Source organism: Capricornis sumatraensis, chromosome 18, assembly GCF_032405125.1.
Source record: "Capricornis sumatraensis isolate serow.1 chromosome 18, serow.2, whole genome shotgun sequence".
Taxonomy (NCBI): domain Eukaryota; kingdom Metazoa; phylum Chordata; class Mammalia; order Artiodactyla; family Bovidae; genus Capricornis; species Capricornis sumatraensis.
In genome coordinates, this window is record NC_091086.1 from 71,857,876 (window position 1) to 71,880,054 (window position 22,179).

Consider the following 22,179-nt stretch of genomic DNA (forward strand, 5'->3'; position numbering starts at 1 on the left):
TTTTCTGAATGTTGAGCTTTAAGCCAACTTTTTCACTCTCCATTTTCACTTTCATCAAGAGGCTTTTTATAAGTTATCAGAAAATTCACTTAAAGGTTAACCCCGCATTTCTTAGAAATGGCAACCCACTCCAGTACTCTCGCCTGGAAAGCACATGGATGGAGGAGCCTGGTAGGCTGCAGTCCATGGGGTCACTAAGAGTCAGACATGACTGAGCGACTTCACTTTCACTTTTCCTTTCACGCATTGGAGAAGGAAATGGCAACCCACTCCAGTGTTCTTGCCTGGAGAATCCCAGGGATGGGGGAGCCTGGTGGGCTACATACACTCCATGGGGTCTCAAAGGGTCTGATACGACTGAGCGACCTCACTCTCACTTTAATCAACTGTGAGAAGGCACACTTGATTCGATCAAAGATATATGAGACTTATTGGCAGCTTACACAGAGGTGTTCGTTTATCTTAAGTAAACCTGACTTGAAAGTATTATTGTGCAGATGTTTGGAAAATGCATAGTAGCAAAAGGCTTAACCTTCTGGGTTTAGGTTTTCTCTGTGTAATCAGTGATTCCAAGTCTACTAGTCCTGTTTGGGGGGGCAACAAGCAGCCATCAAATATAACCCATGAATCCAGCTTCAGTTGAGACTCACCCCAAAGTATCGCATAGGCAAAAGAAGCAAAATCTCATGAAATGACGATTTACAAAATTACCCATTTGGCTGGCTTTGCACAGTTTCAGCCGATCAAAGAAAATCAGAGTTAAAACTGCAACCTCTGTTTGGGACCATAATGATCACATTTTAAAAATGTCCAGTGTTTTCCAAATCTAAACACATTTCTGTGATGAACTAACATGCTTCCTGATGGTGTAAAAGAAGTATTTCAAGCCAGGAATGAAACAGAAATCTACCCAAGGTGACTAGAATTCCAAACAATGAGTATAAAAAGTTAAAAGTATTCACTTCTATTTCCCTGTGGACATATTACATAATAAACCTGCCCACTAAAATTCCGGAGTAAAATTATTAGATGAGCAGTCCAGAGGTACTAACTTTTTAAGGACAATAACAAAGAGTAGATATGTTAGTTCATAGCTACTGAAGTTCCCTTTATTTTCCATCATATATAAATCAGGCATTAACCAATCAGAGCAATAGTGACGATCTCGGAAATTTTTTGATCTGAGAAACAATTTAATGTATTTTAAAAATGATTTTGCATGGCATATTTCATGGAATGCGAAATCCAAGAGGAGCAGCAAAGAAGCTTAGTGACACGTGCTTAAAAGACAAAGACAGCATCATCTCTCTCCACTGGGAAGAAGAGACAGGAGACGCAGAGGCCCTCCAGGTCAGGTGGTCCTGACAGTTGTCTACCCCCCAACTGGAGAAACGGAAATGCTGTGCTCGCTGCAGGAGACAGTTTTCACACCTTAGGGATTTCTATAGGCAATCACCGCACTGAAGGATGCCGATGAGAAAACACCACACCTGGCATCAGAACCACACGGCAGAGGACTTGGAACGGAGGAAGGGGTCTGCTTTTCAGAATATGCATGCAGAAATTTCTCTGTTGAGATGGAATGTGACAACCCAATTCCACCACTTCCAAGAAAAACACTTTTTTAACCTTGATGCCTAAGAAAACCACACAGCCTGGACCTTCACTCTGACTATTAATGGTCTCCAGGCAACAGGGACTTCACCCTCCAGGTCATTCCTGATGACCCGTCATCAATCCCAGCGGTGAGCAGGTCTGCTCCCCTTCAGGCAGTGCCCTCCCGAAACACAAACGGCACTGCCTTCTTCCTTATTTCTCATTTCACTTGAGACCCAAACCTCAAAGGATTGTTTACTTAAGCTCCTTCTGCGTCTCTGGCCTCTGACTCTTCGCATCCCGCGTCAAACTATGCAGCAGCCTCGAGAAGCCACTGAAACGACTCTCATCACGGTCACTGGTTATCTGTGGCCATCGCCCCCTTTCTGGGCTCCTCTCACTGCAACTCTGGAACAGCCCAGGACTGGTCCCTTTTTCCTGCCAAGAATACTGGCCTCTTTCAGGGCCCTGGGTCCCCTGCTCTCTGGGGTCTGCCCATCTCATTGATTTCTCCTGTGTGTCCACGCAGTGGCTAAGTCCAGTCCGACTTGTTGCGACCCCATGGACTGCAGCCCGCCAGGCTTCCCTGTCCTTCACCATCTCCTGGAGTTTGCACAGATTTGTGTCCACTGAGTCCGTGATGCTATCCAACCACCTCATCCTCTGCCTCCCTCTTCTCCTTCTGCCTTCAACCTTTCCCAGCAGCTCTGACTCAAACTTTGTCCCCTCCAGGGCGTTGCCTAGGTCCCTTTCTCTGTCAGCCCCTCCAGTTTTCCCCTTGCAGAGGCATCCATATACCTGGCAACTTCTTCAACACCATCCAAATAGCATCAGTCTGCACAAGTACACCTCCAGTCCAGACCTCTGTTCTGAAGTCCAGACTCAGACCTGGCACCTCCCCTTCAGGGTCTATGCTGAACTCTGTACACACCTGCCCTGGTCTGCATCAATTCCCGCTCATGTCCAACCTGGAAATTCAACTCAAGGCACTTCTGCCCTCTTTGGGGGGTCTTTCAACTTGCCCATCTCTCCAGGTTCAAAGCCCTTGTGAAACAGTTCCCTCTGCCCAAGAAACTCCCACCTGGCCCTCTTCCTGTGTGGGACCTGCTTACACCTGGCTTCCATGACAGATCTGCTCTGGGTATGGTCCATGAGAGCCTGCTGTGATCTACCAGCCGTGTACCTGCTACCTCCTGTGATATCATTTCCTCCCCTAAAGGTAATAGTTCGTATTTACTGATCTGCTTAGTGACTGTCTCTCCAGCTTTGCACCACAAGGACAAGGATCCCACATGCTTTATTCCCTTGAGTATATATTGGGGAATTCATATAGGGTCTGCCGTAATGTGTACTTGGTATATATTCTTTAAACATGCTGCAAGCATGCTAAGTCACATCAGTCGTGTCCAACTATTGGCGACCCCATGGACTGTAGCCCGCCAGGCTCCTCTGTCCATGGGATTTTCCAGGCGAGAATACTGGAGTGGGTAGCCATTCCCTTCTCCAGGGAATCTTCCCCCAGAGATTGAGCCTGGGTCTCTCACATTACAGGTGGATTCTTTACCATATGAGCCACCAGGGCAGCCCTGAACACCAGGATCCTTCTAGGGGAGACACATAGTTTGGGCTATAGGGAATACATCCCTTAAGACATACATTCTCAGTGGGGGCCATATCATCCCCAAATGAACGAGCATTAATTCTTGGGGAAAGCAAAAAATTACTCTTTTAGTGCATGACACATAGCATACATCACATAAATAGCTATGCAATATACCTGTGGTGTTAAAATTTCATGGGGGTGGGTTAGGGAAAAAAAAAAAAACATCTAAAAAGCCTCCTTCTAGAGAGAAGTATTGGAGGAAAGTCAAGAAACATTGCCTTAAACACACAAATCCCCACTCCAGCTCTGCGGTCACCATGCTCACAGATGACCTTTGGCTCAAGTCCCTTCTTGCTATAGAAAGAGACTGTGAGAGATTTCATACAACTAACTGGTCTACCTGGTAGGCATATTCCTCAGGATAAATTAATGAATTAGCATTATGGGTCTAAATATTCTTTCGCACTTTTGGCAGAGCTTCCCTGGTGGCTCAGATGGTAAAGCGTCTGCCTGAAATGTGGGAGTCCCAGGTTCGATCCCTGGGTTGGGAAGATCCCCTGGAGAAGGAAATGGCAACCCACTCCAGTACCCTTGCCTGGAAAATCCCACGGACAGAGGAACCTGGTAGGCTATAGTCCATGGGGTCACAAAGAGTCAGACACAACTGAGTGACTCCACTTTCGCCAGAGCAGATCAGCCTCACACGGTTGGCAGAGTTTGGATTACTAACAAGATCGCTCTTCAGACTCTCCAACTCCAGGGCCACTCCCTACAGAGACCAATGTTCAGGCAGACAGACACTACCTGTGCACACCCGCTTCCCGGAGACACAACTGTCTGATGACATCATTCTTTAAAGCAAGACCAGTTTATTTACGGCTCCATCAGCCACAGATTGAATTCCACCCTTCTTAACCTTTGTATCTCTCCCATTTGATAATGTACATAAATTACACCCAGTTCTGTACCAGTCTCTTCCCATCTCTTACAACCATAATGAATCTAATAAAAACATCACCAGACTATATAAATGCAAATTTCATGCACAACCCATGCTCTATTTAAAGAACCAGAGATGTGTATTTTAAAGCACGCTATTGATGATAAGTACCATACAAATACACCTCCTGATTTTGTTGTCAGCAATTGGAAAGGGGAGATAAACTTCAATAAGGTACTTTCCTCACCAGAGCCTGCTGCACCTCCTTCCTGAAACGGGCTGTGCATTAGAATCACCCAGTGCTTTAAAAAGATGCCTATGTGCCCACAGCCCACTCGGGAGAGTCAGCAGATTATCATTATTTTTAACCCAAGTCTCCCCCAGTGAATGTGTTGTACGCTACCACTGGAGAAACTAATGTCAGATAAAAAGTAGGTGACTAGACCCGAGTACCGCCAGAACAAAGAAACAATTCAAGTGGAGAGCAGAGCTGAGAATTGAATAATGGATTGAATAATGGCTAATGCTAATGAGGATGAGCTTCTCGAGGGATGTGGGGGAGCTTTGCTATTCAAACTAAAGGTGGGAGGTGTGGTGTCATTATTTAAACCAAAGCAAAGACACCCTTCCACTCTCAGAGGAGGGCTCCCTGACTGACAAGGGAGGGAGATGAACCCTGGAGTAAGAGGACTAGAAAATGAACTTGGATAAAGCTGACGCTGAGTGGTGTCTTATAGTGGAGAGACGGAAGGAGATGGAGAAGAGATGAGGTCAGGCCAACCCCAGACACTCACATCTGAAGAGACAGTGGGATTTTAGAGGACCTACAGTAACAGGTGAACTAGGACCAGGGTAGGGATGGGAAGACAACATGTACATGGCGTGACATCAAAGAAACATTTGAGAGAGGACAGTTATTCGAGTCACTTCTAAAGAAATAGTTCAGGGAGGCCAGGTTTCCCAGTAGCTTCTAAAGATAATGTTTAAATGGACTCTCTCCAGATTAGAGTTCCTACTATCCTGTGTGTGTATGTTTCATTCTAAAAGCAAATAGCAACCACTCAGGCGTTTCTAAGAGAAATGGAAAACTCAAATCCTCCAGTTTGACTTAGTTAACAGATTAGCATCCTGAAGTTATATGTCATTCTCTTGCAGTTTTCGTAGAGCAAGTCAGCCTCCCAGGTTCGAAAGCTTTTGGATAAGCAAATCTGATAAAGTTTGGATTATTTAATCAGGGAATCAAACTTGAGAGCTGCCAAAATGCTCCCAGACAGAGCCTTTGCTTATAGAAAATGTTTTTAAAGGATCACTGATCAAATTCAGATATACATGTAAAATTGTCTCCATAATCATAAATCTTAAATTTTGCATTAATGGATGATTATTTAATTCACATAGACGCATATTATCTGCATAAGCCTTTCTTTCCGGTCTCTCCTTCCTTCTCAGCCCTGCGTCATGATGGGATACAGATTCAGAGAACGGGGCAGCCTCGTAGTGGTAGTAGCGTTAGTTGCTCAGCTGTGTCCAACTCCTTGCCACCCCGTGGACAGAATTCCACCAGGCTCCTCTGTCCAAGAGATTCTCCAGGCAAGAATACTGGAGTGGGCTGCCATTTCCTTCTCCAGGGGATCTTCCAGACCCAGCAATGGAACCTGGGTCTCTTGCATTGCAGGTGGATTCTTTACCATCTGGGCCACTACAGAAGCCCACCCTGCAGCCTATAAGGATACAAGGCTGAGTGAATTTTCTGCAGCAAAAGCAGGGGCTGAGCAGAACCTATGACGTTTTCTTACACACACTCTATTAACACCAGCCATGGGTTCACTCATAAACATGACCTATTCCCCACCTAAACAGCAGCCTTGCCAGTTTAACAATTTGCCTCTGAATGACTGAGTAGGAGCCTTCTGGCGGCCGAGGTGACCACAGCTCCATGTGCAAAACAGCATGCACCTGGATATTTAAAGGGAAAGAATCCTGGAGCCTGGTGACTTATGTACTTTGGAGACAACTATTGTCTACTAACTTAAAAGCTGTTCTTACCAATCCTGGCCTCAGACAAGCTGGCAATAGTAGATCATGTGTGAGGACATCGCGAGCAGGGCAGGCTGGATCACACAGGCACTTTGAGAGAGTGTTAGACTCCAGGGATCAGCAGGTCAAGACCTCCTCATCCCCTTTCCTCTGGGCGTCTCCTTGGAGGCTGGAATTGCACACATTGGTTTCCCCAGGTTCCTGTGTGAAGGGGAGTGGCAGGGGAGGCAGATGCGAATGAAGTTGGCTTCAGAAGAGAAAGGGCCTCTGTGTCAGCTTCTAATTCCCTAAGGAAAAGGAGCAGATTCAATTCACAGGAAGTTCCCACTTAGCCCCTCCATCTACTTGCTGTGAATATGGATATAAGGGCCGAATCTGCAGCAGACTCCCTATGACCATGAGACAAAAGTCGATGCACTCCTTGAGACTAAGGATCAAAAGACAAAGATCATGGCATCTGGTCCAATCACTTCATGGCAAACAGATGGGGAAACACTGGAAACAGTGACAGATTTCATTTTCTTGGGCTCCAAAGTCACTGAAGATGGTGACTGCAGCCATGAAATTATAAGACACTTGCTCCTTGGAAGAAAAGCTATGACCAACCTAGACAGCAAATTAAAAAGCAGAGACATTACTTTGCCTAAAGATCCATCTAGTCAAAGCTATGGTTTTTCCAGTAGTCTTGTATGGATGTGAGAGTTGGGCTATAAAGAAGGCTGAGCACCAAAGAATTGATGCTTTGGAACTGTGGTGTTGGAGAAGACTCTTGACAGTCCCTTGGGCACCAAGGAGATCCAACCAGTCAATCCTAAAGGAAATCAGTCCTGAATATTCATCGGAAGAACTGATGTTGAAGATGAAACTCCAATCCTTTGGCCACCTGATGTGAAGAACTGACGCAACGGTAAAGACCGTGAGGCTGGGAAAGACTGAAGGCGGGAGGCAAAGGGGACGACAGAGGATGAGATGGTTGGATGGCATCATCAACTCAATGGACATGAGTTTGAGCAAGCTCTGGGAGTTGGTGATGGACAGGGAAGCCTGGCCTGCTGCAGTCCCTGGGGTCTCAAAGAGTTGGACACGATTGAGCGACTGAACTGAACTGAACTGAATTCCTGGAGACATCAGTCCTGATTGCCTTAATCTGCTGGACCACGGTCCATGATCCTCTTCCTTTGGATTTTTTTCCTTTTTTTGAGGCAAATAAACGCCTATCTGTTTAAGCCTCCGTAGCCTGATTTTCTGTTTCTTGCAGCTAAATGCAAGGCTGACTCACACGCCTGGGACAGCCAACTGAGTCAGCAAACACAGGGTTCCCTGCGTTGCAGCGTAAGCTTCTGTCGCATGTAGTTTTCCAAGTATGTTTGGTGTAAAGCAAATGAGTAAGTTGAGACCACATATAAAAGGAATGTGCCATAAATAGGTTGGCAAACCAATAACAGAAGGAATTCAGATGGATCTAAGAAAATTAACCTCTTTATGGTGACATATGGGACAATCTAAAGGAGACTTTTTAAAATTTCTGTTGGAGTATAGCTGACTTACAACGCTGCGTTACTTCCAGGTGTACAGCAAAGTGAATCGGTTATATATACATATATCCACTGTTTTTTAAGATTCTTTCCCCATACAGACCATTACAGCGTATTGAGTGGAGTTCCCTGTGCTCTACATACAGTAGGTTCTGACTAGTTATCTGTTTTATACATTGTCGTGTGTACACGTCAGTCCCAATCTCCCAATTTATCCCCCTCCCATCCCCTGCTAAGTGTTAGTTTGTTTTCTGCATCTGCGCCTCTACTTCTGTTCTGTAAATAAGTTCACTTGAACCCCCCTCTTTTAAGATTTGACATATATGTGATATCATATAGTATTTGTCTTTCTGGGTCTGACTTACTTCCTCAGAGGAATGCATAAAGAACATGCGGTATGTATATACAATGGAACATTATTCAGCAATAAAAAGGAGAAGAGGAGACTTTTGGAAGGTATTTGATATTTCTGGGATGAATGGGTTCACATGATCAAAAAGTTCCAGGTTATAGGCACAGTAATTTGGGTGAAGGCCACTGGTCCAAAGTCAAATGTCAGCTTAGCTACTCCTTCCATTTTTCTCCAAGACTATCTCCAAACTTTGATGTTCTTTGTCTCCTTTGCACTGACCCCTGGCCTCCAGGCTCCCAAAGACAGTCTGCTCTTTATTTCAAGAGAAAACAGAGGTCCTCCTTCATTTTGGAGGCACTCCCCCCATCATATGACCCCCATGATGCCAGTTTATGTCCACAGCAGTGTCTGCATGGGTGTCTCTAGTTAGAAGTGTCCCTTCAGTTAAGGACCAGCTCCCCACCTGGACCTCAGATTCTCCCCTAGGACTCCCCACTGGGACCTCATTGCACCTCCAGACCTGCAGTCTCCACCCCTGACCCAGTCACTAAAAAGAAGGCTTGTGTTTCTCCATCTCCTGCCCGAACCTGCTCCTTTTAGCTCTACAAAGCTTCTTGGAAGATAAGCGAGTTCCAAACTTGGAATCAAAGATTCTTGGAGGAGCTTTTATGGATCCCTTGAGCCCATCCCACACAGACCAGTGGACCAGCATCTTTAGGAGCATGCCACGGGAACCCACTCAGAAACAGCTTTCCATTCTATCCTTTCTTGCTGATCTTCTCTGGCCCCAACCCAAGGACTCCTCTGCTCTCCAAGCTCCGTTACCCCTTGGTGCCCTTCACAATCTTCGTTCATTCTCACAAGGTTCCAACAAGTGACCACGTCGGCTCCCAGGGTTCCCACAACTCCCCTACAGGGCAGCATCTCCCTGACTGGCCTGCATCTCCAGCCCAGACCCACTCTTTCCAAATTCAGGCCATCACAGCCAGCGACCTGGCCCACACTTCCACCCAGCAGACACTCAGGCATGTTCCAAGATCTGGCCAAAAGGAATCCCCGTCTTCTGTCTCTGAAGCCGCCCTCCTTCCCCCATCTCTGGTGTCCACAACCCCATCACCCAAATGAGTAACAAGACACCATTTCTCAATGTGTTTGTTCCCCTAGACATCTTAACTTCACTAAGCCCTGACAGTTTTATTAACTATTCCCCCTCCTGTTCTAGTCCTCAGTCAACTCTGGATCCTTGCCACAAACCCCAATTGGCCTCCCCGCCCCTAGGCTGACCTGATTCAAATCCAACTGGCAGAAGCCACACATGTGACACATGAATTCTAGACGCCTCCTCTGGCCAGCACAGGCAGGCGATGCTGGGGCGATGGGCACCTCCCCGGTCTCAGTGGCTCACCCCCCAAACGTCCATTTCTGGCTCAAGATTGAAGCCATCAGGGGTCAGCAGAGGGGTCAGGACCCAGGGCTTCTCCTCAAGAAGGGCGTTCACAGTTACTGTGGCAGAAAGGAGTCAATAGCTTGAGGCCCCCTCTGCATGAGGCCACATGTCTCCGCTTTTCACTTGGGCGTGTGACCTGGGCTCAAGGGGGGAGGAAAGTGCAAACTTATTATGTGTCTCTGGGGACTCAATTCCCACCCACAGCGTTGGACAGTCCTTTGTTTAAACCTCTCCACTACAAGGAGCTTTGTCTGCAAACTTCACTCTGCATAAGGAAGACCGAGGATACACATTTAAAAGACAAAATTCCAGGACCTACTTTCAGAAAATTCTGATTAGTTTGGGCTGTGGTCCAGGAATTTGCATTTTCAGGATTCCAAGGTGTTTATTTTGCTGGTGGTCCATGAGTCATACTTTAAGAAACACTTGATCTTGGCTTACAAGATCAAGCGGAAGCTTCCTAAAACAGTACAGGATGTCCAGCCTGTGGGCCACAGGATGTCCAGCCTGTGGGCCTCAGGCTGTCTCAGGAAGCCCCCTGACACCCCTGTCCCACCTTGCAGCCCCCTTGCCTCTCTAGGTGAGGCCATCCCCACCCCCAGATTTTGGCCACTAGCCTTTGCTCGCTGTCTGCCCCGTGCTCACCTTCTTTGTCCTAGCATTTCAGTTCAGTTCAGTCGCTCAGTCGTGTCCAACTCTTTATGACCCCACGGACTGCAGCACGCCAGGCCTCCCTGTCCATCACCAACTCGTCCTCTGTCATCCCCTTCTCCTCCTGCCTTCAATCTTTCCCAGCATCAGGGTCTTTTCCAATGAGTCAGCTCTTCGCATCAGGTAGCCAAAGTATTGGAGTTTCAGTTTCAGCATCAGTCCTTCCAATGAATATTCAAGACTCATTTCCTTTAGGATGGACTGGTTGGATCTCCTTGCTGTCCAAGGGACTCTCAAGAGTCTTCTCCAACACCACAGTTCGAAAGCATTTAGTCTGGTCAACTAGGTGACCCCAGCACTTAGCCCCGGTAGCACTGGAAGACAAAGGCTTGCAGCTCCCGTCTCAGCCCCAGCTAGGTTGGGAGGTCTCTCCTGTACCTTACGCAGCCTCTCCTTTACTTTGGGGCTTCCCAGGTGGTGCTAGTGGTAAGGAATCTGCCTGCCAATGCAGTAGACCCAGGTTCAATCCAGGGGTGGGCAAGATCCCCTGGAGGAGGAAAGGGCGACCCGCTCCAGTATCTTTGCCTGGGAAATCCCATGGACAGAGGAGCCTGGTGGGCTACAGTCCGTGGGGTCGCACAGAGTCAGACCCAATTTAGAGACTGAGCATACAGGCATGTGTGGTGCACACCCGGTGCTGAACTGGATCTGGGCTTGTCCTGAGGCAGGATTACCTACATCTGAAGATGTTCTTTCATTAAAACGTGCAGTCAAGAGCACTGACCATCCCACCACCCACGGTAATGCCAGACAGTAAGTTCCATGGCACAGGAAAAGGCCTTCATGCTGGGAAAGACTGAAGGCAAAAGGAGAAGAGGGAAGCCAGATGAGATGGTCAGATAGCATCCCCAACTCAAAGGACATCAATCTGGGCAAACCCCTGAGATGGTGAAGGACACGGAAGCCTGGTGTGCTGCAGTCCATGGGGTCGCACAGAGTCGGACACGACTGAACGACTGAACAGTAACAGGATGTTCCATACCTGATGGTTGAATGTGCCAGTGAGAACAAATGAATGAATGAATGATGAACTGGATGGTCTATTCCAGCTCCAAGTCTCTGGTGCATATTTCATTCCTGCTCCTTGGCTCCCGAGGGAAAACAAGTTTTGATGTGGGAGGGCTGAGTGCAGGAGGCGGGCGGGGCGGGAAACCAGGACTGGGACCCTGGGTGGTCCATGAGCTCCTCCTCGTGGCTTTGAAACCTCGGAGTGGCTCAGAGTACTCCAGAGTGCAGCCTGAGGGCACTGGCTTCTCAAAGAGGCCTCTGTGCTGCAGCCCCGCAAGCTGCCTGGACATTTGCTTTGAATCCAGCCCAAACCACAGCCCCAGTCTCCTTCTCTGGGCCTCCGGGCACACACCAGAAATAGCAATTGCCAGAAGAAGGGGGGAATAACCGAAGCCTAATACTGTTTCCTTGCCCTTCAGACAGTTAAATAAAAAATCAGGATGAACAGAGATTCTGGATTGCCCCCTCCCTATACAGCTCCGACCTGAGTCTTTCAGGCCTGGCTCTCCCAGGACTTCAGAAACTAGCTCACAGAGTTGTTGTGCCCATCCATTTGTTTGCCCTTGACTTCACTTTCCTTGCTTATTGTGAAATTTGTTTAACTTGGGGTATCATTTGTATGCAGCCCATCTTAACACCTGTTTGAAATGCAGAGAGGGCTGATTTAAAAAAAAAAAAAAGGCAGGACTCCAATTCACTGACTCGGGGAGGCCATGCCATCAGGGATACATGAAGATTGAACTCTACGAGTTGTAGTTTAGTTGATAAATTGTGTTCGACCCTTGAGACCCTATGGACTGTAGCCCCCCAGGTTCCTCTGTCCAGGGGATTCTCCAGATAAGAAAACTGGAGTGGGTTGCCATGTCTTTCTCCAGGGGATCTTCCTGACCCAGGGATCGAACCTGCTTCTCCTGCATTGTCAGGTGGATTCTTTACCAATGAGCCTTCTGGGAAGTCCCTCTGAGAATACTTAGAAAAGTCTATTTTTAAAACATCACCAAAAAAGAAAAAAAATCACCATGCAAAAATTCCAGCATGTCTCCATAATTTGTTAGTATTTAAAACTTAAATCATTTGTCAGACTGAGACACAGAAAATAAACTTATATTTACCAAAGGGGAGAGGGAAGGAGGGAAGGACAAATTAAGAGTATGGCACTAACAGATATAAACTACTATATATAAAATAGGTAAGTAGCAAGGATTGACCATATACCACAGGGAGTGATGGCCATTATCTATTCACCTAAAATGGAATTCATGACATTGTACCGGAGACAGGGATCAAGACTATCCCCATGGGAAAGAAATGCAAAAAAGCAAAATGGCTGTCTGGGGAGGCCTTACAAATAGCTGTGAAAAGAAGAGAAGCGAAAAGCAAAGGAGCAAAGGAAAGATAGAAGCATCTGAATGCAGAGTTCCAGAGAATGGCAAGAAGAGATAAGAAAGCCTTCCTCAGTGATCAATGCAAAGAAATAGAGGGAAACAACAGAATGGGAAAGACTAGAGATCTCTTCAAGAAAATTAGAGATACCAAGGGAACATTTCAAGCAAAGATGGGCTCAAAAAAGGACAGAAATGGTATGGACCTAACAGAAGCAGAAGATACTAAGAAGAGGTGGCAAGAATACACAGAAAAACTGTACAAAAAAGATCTTCAAGACCCAGATAATCACGATGGTGTGATCCCTCACCTAGAGCCAGACATCCTGGAATGTGAAGTCAAGTGGGCCTTAGAAAGCATCACTATGAACAAAGCTAGTGGAGGTGATGGAATTTCAGTTGAGCTGTTTCAAATCCTGAAAGATGATGCTGTGAAAGTGCTGCCCTCAATATGCCAACAAATTTGGAAAACGCAGCAGTGGCCACAGGACTGGAAAAGGTCAGTTTTCATTCCAATCCCAAAGAAAGGAAATGCCAAAGAATGCTCAAACTACCACACAATTGCACTCATCTCACACGCTAGTAAAGTAATGCTCAAAATTCTCCAAGCCAGGTTTCAGCAATACATGAACCGTGAACTCCCTGATGTTCAAGCTGGTTTTAGAAAAGGCAGAGGAACCAGAGATCAAATTGCCAACATCCTCTGGATCATGGAAAAAGCAAGAGAGTTCCAGAAAAACATCTATTTCTGCTTTATTGACTATGCCAAAGTCTTTGACTGTGTGGATCACAACAAACTGTGGAAAATTCTGAAAGAGATGGGAATACTAGACCACCTGACCTGCCTCTTGAGAAATCCGTATGCAGGTCAGGAAGCAACAGTTAGAACTGGACATGGAACAACAGACAGGTTCCAAAGAGGAAAAGGAGTAGTAAAGGCTGTATACTGTCACCCTGCTTATTTAACTTCTATGCAGAGTACATCATGAGAAACGCTGGGCTGGAAGAAACACAATCTGGAGTCAAGATTGCCGGGAGGAATATCAATAACCTCAGATATGCAGATGACACCACCCTTATGGCAGAAAGTTAAGAGGAACTAAAAAGCCTCTTGATGAAAGTAAAAGACGAGAGTGAAAAAGTTGGCTTACAGTTCAACATTCAAAAAACAAAGATCATGGCATCCAGTCCCATCACTTCATGGGAAATAGATGGGGAAACAGTGGAAACAGTGTCAGATTTTATTTTGGGGGGGCTCCAAAATTACTGCAGATGGTGACTGCAGCCATGAAATTAAAAGATAATTACTCCTTGGAAAAAAAGTTATGAGCAACCTAGATAGCATATTCAAAAGCAGAGACATTACTTTGCCAACAAAGGTCCATCTAGTCAAAGCTATGGTTTTTCCAGTGGTCATGTATGGATGTGAGAGTTGGACTGTGAAGAAAGCTGAGCACCGAAGAATTGAGGCTTTTGAGCTGTGGTGTTGCAGAAGACTCTTGAGAGTCCCTTGGACTGCAAGGAGATCCAACCAGTCCATTCTGAAGGAGTTCAGCCCTGGGTGTTTTTTGGAAGGAATAATGCTAAAGTTGAAACTCCAGTACTTTGGCTACCTCATGCGAAGAGTTGACTCATTAGAAAAGACTGATGCTGGGAGGGATTGGGGGCAGAGGAGAAGGGGACGACAGAGGATGAGGTGGCTGGATGGCATCACTGACTAGATGGACGTGAGTCTGAGTGAACTCTGGGAGTCGGTGATGGACAGGGTGGCCTGGCGTGCTGCGATTCATGGGGTCACAAAGAGTTGGACATGACTGAGCGACTAAATTGAACTGAATAATGGAATTTCGGTTGTTGTTTAGTCAGGAGGTTGTGTCTGACTCTTTGTGACACCATGGACTGCAGCATGCCAAGCTCTTTTGTCCTCCACTATCTCCCAGAGTTTGCTCAAATTCATGTCTACTGAGCTGGTGTTGCTATCTAACCATCTCATCCTCGGCCACACCTTCTCCTCCTGCTCTCAATCTTTCCCAGCATCAGGGTCTCTTCCAATGAGTCAGCTCTTCCCATCAGGTGGCTAAAGTATTGAAACTTCAGCTCCAGTATCAGTCTTTCCAATGGATATTCAAGATTGATTTCCTTTTGGAGTGACTGGTTTGTTCTCCTTGCAGTCCAAAGGAATCTTGAGTCTTCTCCAGAACTATAGTTTGAAGGCATCGATTCTTTAAAGTTGGCAAAGCTTCGTATAGTCTGCTACTGTTGTATTTTATGAATTTGGTGATGGAATCAAGTTTCTTTAAATAGCATGAAGCATGTCATAAAAGTGTGACATAAGCTGAAAACATAATAATTCTGAGACTTTAAAATAATCCTTGGAAAGGCCAGATCCTGTATTAATGTATTAACGTGAGCACACTGCTAATGGGACAGGTGAGATGGTTAGGACCCTTCTGTGGAAAACAATAATAACAAAAGCCAAATAAAGTAGCTGTGGTGTTCCAGAGTGACATGATTGCTGTAGACCAGACCTGCTCTGGAGACCGTCTGGTTTTCATGGACATGTAGGAGGATCATGAGGAATGCAGACACCCACTGTGCGATGGTTGGAGCGGAGGGCCGTTTCAAGAAATTGTAAAATTCCAGAATTGAAAGCCCCATGGAGCCAATGCCTTAAATCCTTCCCAGCATCAGGGTCTTTTCCATTGAGTCAGTTCTTCACATCAGGTGGCCAAAGTATTGGCGCTTCGGCTCCAGCATCCATCCTTCCAATGAATACTCAGGGTTGATTTCCTTTAGGATTGACTATTCGATCTCCTTGCGGTCCAAGGGTTAGGGTTAGGTTTATAATCTGAAAAAATACTGATCACTATGCTATACACCTGAAACTAACACAGTATTGGAAATCAACTGTACTTCAATTAAAAAAACATTTAAATAAAAAGCAAAATAAAACCCACCTAACTGTTTAGATATGTGCAGTCTGCATAGATACTGCTCACGGCAAAGGTTCTCATTAACGGTTTAAAAGAAAGAAGATTTCTGAAAGATAAATTAAATCATAGGTAACTTAGAGACATTCAGATCTCAGGAGATGACACACACTTATATTCTTGTTTGTATACATTAGAGGGGCATTTTTACTTCCAACAAGAAGGTATGTGAGGGGAAAGAGAGAAACAGATTGCATTCCTTGGAGTTCACATCACTATTTACAAAGCCAGGAACTGAAAACATTTTATGTATGTTTGGAAAAGAAAAGAGAAAGAAAGAACGTGAAGTCGCTCAGTCATGTCCAACTCTTTGGGACCCCATGGACTATACCATCGTCCCAGGCTTCTCCATCCATGGAATTTTCCAAGCAAGAGTACTGGAGTGGGTTGCCATAAGCCAATGTAAATGCTCTTAAACATTTCTGGCGTTCAGGAGACTAACATAAATAAAGAGTTATGGGAACTGACTCTTTAAAATAATAAAAGATAAACATTAAAATTATAAATACTTGAACATTAGCGATGACAATGGTCAATTAGGAATGTGCTGCTCACTGAAAAAAATAAATCAAGGTAAGATTCTCCTCCACTCTTTAAGATCAGCTCTGTGGCTTTTTGACTGACTCCTACTTTCTTTCTGAGAGCTTGCTCTGAGGTATGAGCAGGTGTTTGGGAGCTTGCTGCAAAGTGCTCATTATAAGGGACCAATTATAATTAGATAATGAACAAAACCACTATCCCTTGTAAACCACTTTGCCTTGAAGGACAAAGCAAACAGATTAAAAGGGAGGCGTGGGGGAGGAAAAGGCAAGCCCGTTTAGAATAATCTACCAGTGTCTCCAATAACTGGCTAACAGAAGCAGTCAGGGCGCAAACAGATAGCATTTAGCAGGCTCTAGATTCTGTCTGATAGAAAGTGGTCTTGCTGCTGCTGCTGCTAAGTCGCTTTTCAGTCATGTCTGACTCCGTGCGACCCCATAGACAGCAGCCCACCAGGCTGCCCCGTCCCTGGGATTCTCCAGGCAAGAACACTGGAGGGGGTTGCCATTTCCTTCTCCAATGCATCAAAGTGAAAAGTGAAAGTGAAGTTGCTCAGTCGTGTCCGACTCTTAGCGACCCCATGGACTGTAGCCCACCAGGCTCCTCCGTCCATGGGATTTTCCAGGCAAGAGTACTGGAGTGGGGTGCCATTGCCTTCTCCAGAAGGTGGTCTTAAGTCTCCCTATTCCTCAGTCTTCCTTCCTGCTGTGAAATCAAGCTCATGAGGTTGAACACGGAGGGTCAAGGGGCTTCTCTTTTTATAAGAGCTTCGGATTGTTTTCTTTAAAAATCGGAAGTTGTCTCCTTGAAGTGAAGCCATCCCAGATACAGAAAATTCATCCTCCTGGGGAAGTTTTGCTCACCCGGTCATTTATTCATCAAACATTTTACTGAGAACAAGACAGACAAATGCCCTCCTGGAGACTTAGGTTCTTCCTGGGGACAAGGACAACAAATGTGTAAATTCTTTCAGCGTCAACAATTAATTACAAGCCACAGAGTGCAAAGAAAGGAAGTGCTGTGACAGGAACACACAAGAGCTCCTGGCTGCTTACAGAGCAAGAGAAGGGACACTGGAATAAAATAATGATTATCAATCTAAAAACTGAAACAGGTCCAGGGCTCTTGGCCCATCTCCACTCAAGGTTCCCCCACAAGGCTTGTTGTTCAGTGGCTAAGTCCTGTCTGACTCTTTGCGACCCCATGGACTGCAGCATGCTAGGTTGCCCTGTCCTCTACTATATCCTGGAGCATGCTCAAACTCATGTCCATCGAGTCGGTGATGCCATCCAACCATCTCATCCTCTGTTATCCCCTTCCCCTCCTGCCCTCAATCTTTCCCAGCATCAGGGTCTTATCCAATGAGTCAGTTCTTTGAATCAGGTCGCCAAAGTACTGGAGTTTCAGCTTCAGCATCAGTCCTTCCAGTAAATTTTCAGGACCGGTTTCCTTTAGGATGGACTGGTTGGATCTCCTTGCAGTCCAAGGGACTCTCAAGAGCCTTCACCAATACCACACTTCCAAAGCATGAATTCTTTGGCACTCAGCTTTCTTTATAGTCCAACTCTGACATCCATACATAACGACTGGAAACACCATAGCTTTGACTAGATGGACCTTTGTTGGCAAAATGATGTCTCTGCTTTCCAATACGCTCTCTAGGTTGGTCATAGCTTTCTTTCCAAAGAACAAGCGTCTCTAATGTCATGGCTTCAGTTACTGTCTGTGGTGATTTTGGAGCCCAAAAAAGAAAATCTGTCACTGCTTCCACTTTTTCCCCTTCTATTTTCCATGAAGTGATGGGACCAGATGCCATGATCTCAGTTTTCATCACATGGAGTTTCAATATACAAGGTTCCTCCTTCGACAAGGCTCTTCACTCATGTTACGGGATTCTCTCCTCTGGCTTTGCTTCCAAAGGTTGGGCAGACATCTGTCTGGCCCAACGTCCCCCAAACCTTGGAATCTGACATGCTGCCTCTGATTTCCTCATCCTCCCCAATGACTGATGCATTCTCTGGACGGGTCGGCCTCTGATGAGTATCCTACCCCAGCTACCTCACACGCTTCCATTGCTAGTGCCCGGGTCCCCACACCTCTGCCCTTCTCAGCTCCGCACTGGCCTCAAAACCAGGCTTACAACTCTACCCTCCTCTGCACCTGTCTCCTCTCAGCGTGGGAGCCACTCACTCTGACTGAAGGAAGTCAGACCAGGCCCTTCATTTACTCATGAGGCTTTGCTGTCTTCTCAGATCACGTGAGAACAAAGTCACCACTGTGTACATTGTCCCCTGGGATCTATGTGGTCCACCCACCCCACCTGTCCCATCCCAGTGCCTTCCTGCTCAGCTCCACGCACTGGCTTCCTGGCATCCAGAACTTTCTTAACCCACACAACCGCATCCTTGGATTTCACTCAAACAACCCTCTTCAGTGAAGCCTTCAGTGACCAGCTTATTCCAGATAACAATGCCTCCCTCCCCCAGCACCGTAGCGTCTGTTTTCCTGCTTTATTTTTCTCACTCAATTATCACACTCTGCCGTATGATATGGGTATATTTCTACAGGTTTGCTTATTGTCTCATCTTCCCCTAACTAAAATGTCAAGGTCACAAAGGCAGGGTTTTTTAATTATTTTGTTCACCGCTTTCCCCAGCTTCTAGCAAAAGTGCCTGTGACTAACTAATCCATGCTGAATGGATGTGCACCTGTTTGGGTCAGTTTTCCCAAGTTTTTCATTAGTGGAACAATGCCACCCTCCTCTTTTTAAGTGTGTTTTAACAGCTTATTTCTGCCCCCTCCCCCCACCCGGCCACTTTATTCATCCCATACTTTCTTTCTCCTCCTCTGCTTCCTCTTAGGTGACACAGAGTCCTGGGGAGGCAGAGAAAAGCAGATATAGGAGACACGCATCAGGGTTAGCAGAGAAACACTCAGCTCCATACTCTGCTAAACCATGCCTTCTCCGAGGGCAGGTGACCCTGACCAAGGTCGACCCAACAGCTCATTTTACTAAAACCTCTGTAAGGGTTTCACTTTCTTGAGCGGCAGTCCCAACTCATAAGTTTGACATGCTACGCTAAAATAATTTTCACTGAGCTCACGAAACAATAAACTTCCCAGGGTTGAAAGCTGAACTGTTCAATATTGGGAAAATTTTCCACTTGGAAAGTAACTTTTGGTAAGATACCAAAAGTGCTTGGGAAGGACTGCTGATGGAAGGAGCATTATTCTTGGAATATCTGTCATGTTGTATCGGGTGGCCATTCCCTTCTCCAGGGGATCTTCCCCACCCGGGGATTGAACCCAGGTCTCCTGTATTGCAGGTAGATTCCTTACCATCTGAGCCACCAGGGAAGTCCTTGTATTATTGGAGAAAATAACTCTTACATTGGCGTTTTTACATAAAAAATTTCAACGTTATGGATGGATCTAATACCTCTCAATGAGTGTTTTGGAAACTCAAGTATGTATTTTATGGATGCACCTCATGGTTTTAAACGCAAATTCTGCATCTCCTTCAGAGCAATAAAAATCAGGAAATCCTCTTCTGACAGCAGGCATCACAGGTTCCTGGACACCAGGAAGCTTTTAACCCTTCTGTCCAGGGGTTGTTATTGTTCAGTTGCTCAATCATGTCTCACTCTGAGACCCTGTGGACAGCAGCATGTCAGGCTTCCCTGTCCTTCACTATCTCCCGGAACTTGCTGAAACTCATGTCCACTGAGCATCTGTCTACTTCGAGGCTCCCAGTACCACCTCCTGGTCTTAGTGCCCCTTCTGGATTTATTTATGAGGCTTATGGTCCCCGCAATTCCATCCCAACCCTACTCCCTCTCAGCAGGGGTCAGGTGATTCTCACACTTTATGGAAAGAAAGGCTTTAATCTTAAGTAAGAAGACATTGCTGAGGAAACCAAGTCTCTTTTGTGTATAAACAGCAAGTCTTTGATTTTATGAGTAATAGTCAGGGTCAGAGGAGCCTAGTGGGCTGCCATCTATGGGGTCACAGAGTTGGACACGACTGAAGCAACTTAGCAGCAGCAGCAGTCAGGGTCAAGAGGAATGCTGCCCTGGAATGTAATACATGAGCAAGAATGTTTATCCCCAAAGGGGGCTGCTCTTCATTCCCAAACCTGAGTTAGTCACTGAGTTTTTGCAACGCCATGGACTGTATGGACTATAGCTTGCCAGACTCCTCTGTCTGTGGAATTTTCCAGGCAAGAATACTGCAGTGAGTTGGCATTTCCTGCTCCGGGGGATCTTCGTGACCCAGGGATTGAACCCACATCTCTTATATTTGCTGCTTTGGCAGGTGGGTTCTTCACCACGAGTGCCACCTGGGAAGCCTCCTAAAGAATCTCATTCACCCTTCACTTTCTCTCTCAGATAGAATAAAGGCTTAGTACTAGTAATGTCTAACTATGAAATATAAGTACGATAAAACTTCAAGCTATGTATTCTATTTTACTTAACAGATCATAACTTGCCAGGAGGAATTCTCTCTTCCAGGCAGTACACCTTTCTAAAGGAAATAAGCTACACTTTGCTAAAGTTACTTTTGTGTGGGGGTGTGTTTAGTGTTCTACACAATTACAGTAGGATTTTTTCACAACGGCCTGATCCCCAGTGCAGCCCAGACTTTTTGTCCAAATTTACTTCATTCCAAAACTTTCCTGCTTCAGCTTGTTCCTTTACTTTGTGTTTTTTTTTTCTTTTCTCTTTTTTGGTGTTGGGGGGGGGAAATCTGTGGTTTACTGATCTGTTGGTTTCTGTGCCATTTTCCAACTCTGACTTCAAAGAAAGTTATACAGACAGATAAGCAACTTCTTCCTTATTCTTTTACTTATTTCATAGTTTTTTAGTTTATAACATAGTTTTCTTAGAAGTTCTCGAGATTTTAACACTTTCTTTAAAACTTATTATTATTTTTTTTCCAGTTACAGGAGAAGATGAATATGGGGTTGGAATTGCATATTAACTGGATCTCAGGGGCTTCCTGTTGGGGGCACAGGTTCCACCGCCATTTCTTTAGATTTCATTTTCTGCCTTTCAATAAAATTGTGCTATGGAAACATTCTATTTGATATTACTCTTCCTCAATTACGATACCAGTTGTCCATAACAAATAGTTTTTACTTTAGAATACTATTTTTAATTGATCTGAGGTTATCAACTTCCATTTGGAAGAAAACACTTCCAGAGTTTTTTCACATAACATTTAAAAATGATTTCCAGATGGATCAGATTTGAATTAAAATATATATATATAAATTTTTAGGATCCATATTATTTGGTACGGGGAAAGCCTTTCTAAATAAGACCTAGTGGTAGTGAGGGCTTCCTTGGTGCCTCAGACAGTAGAGAATCTACCTCTAAGGCAGGACACCAAGATTCAGTCCCTGAGTGGGGAAGATCCCTGGGAGAAGGGAATGGCTACTCACTCCAGTATTCTTGTCTGGAGAATTCCATTGACAGTGGCAATAAAGGAAAAGGGTCATGTTTGAAGATCTAATTAAAACAATTTTATTGAAGTATAGTGGATTTTGAGTACTGTATTAGTTTAGGGGTACAACACAGTGATTCAATATTTTTATAGACTCTACCCCCCTTGAAGTTATAAATGCTGGCTGTACTACCTGCATTACAATGCACTCTTGTTTATTTTGTACACAGTGGTTTGTACGCCTTAAACGCCTGCTCCTATCTTGCCCCTCTGCTTCCCTCTTCTATTGGTAACCGTTAGTTTATATCTGTGAGTCTGTTTCTGTTTGTTAGATTCATTTATTTGTCTTACTTGTTAGAATCCACATGTAAGTGATAATATATATTGTCTTTCTCTGTCTTATTTCACTAAGCATAAAACCTTACAGGGAGGACCTCAAATTTTAAGTTGCACAGTAAAAGCCACTATGAAAGTGAAAGTCACTCAGTCGTATCTGACTCTGCAACCCCATGGACCATGGAATTAGTGGAAATAGTCTACGGAATTCTCCAGGCCAGAATACTGGAGTGGGTAGCCATTCCCATCCTCTGGGG

At 45.4% G+C, this 22,179-nt stretch overlaps 1 protein-coding gene and 1 non-coding gene across 2 annotated transcripts in view; one reads left to right on the forward strand and one right to left on the reverse strand.

The window, feature by feature from the left end:
- ADCY2 (adenylate cyclase 2) overlaps window positions 1-22,179 on the reverse strand; it is a 449,290-nt gene that overhangs the window by 227,761 nt on the left and 199,350 nt on the right. The window lies entirely within an intron of this gene.
- Window positions 3,679-3,750, forward strand: TRNAF-GAA (transfer RNA phenylalanine (anticodon GAA)). The gene has a single exon. It is a non-coding gene; the product is annotated as a tRNA-Phe (tRNA).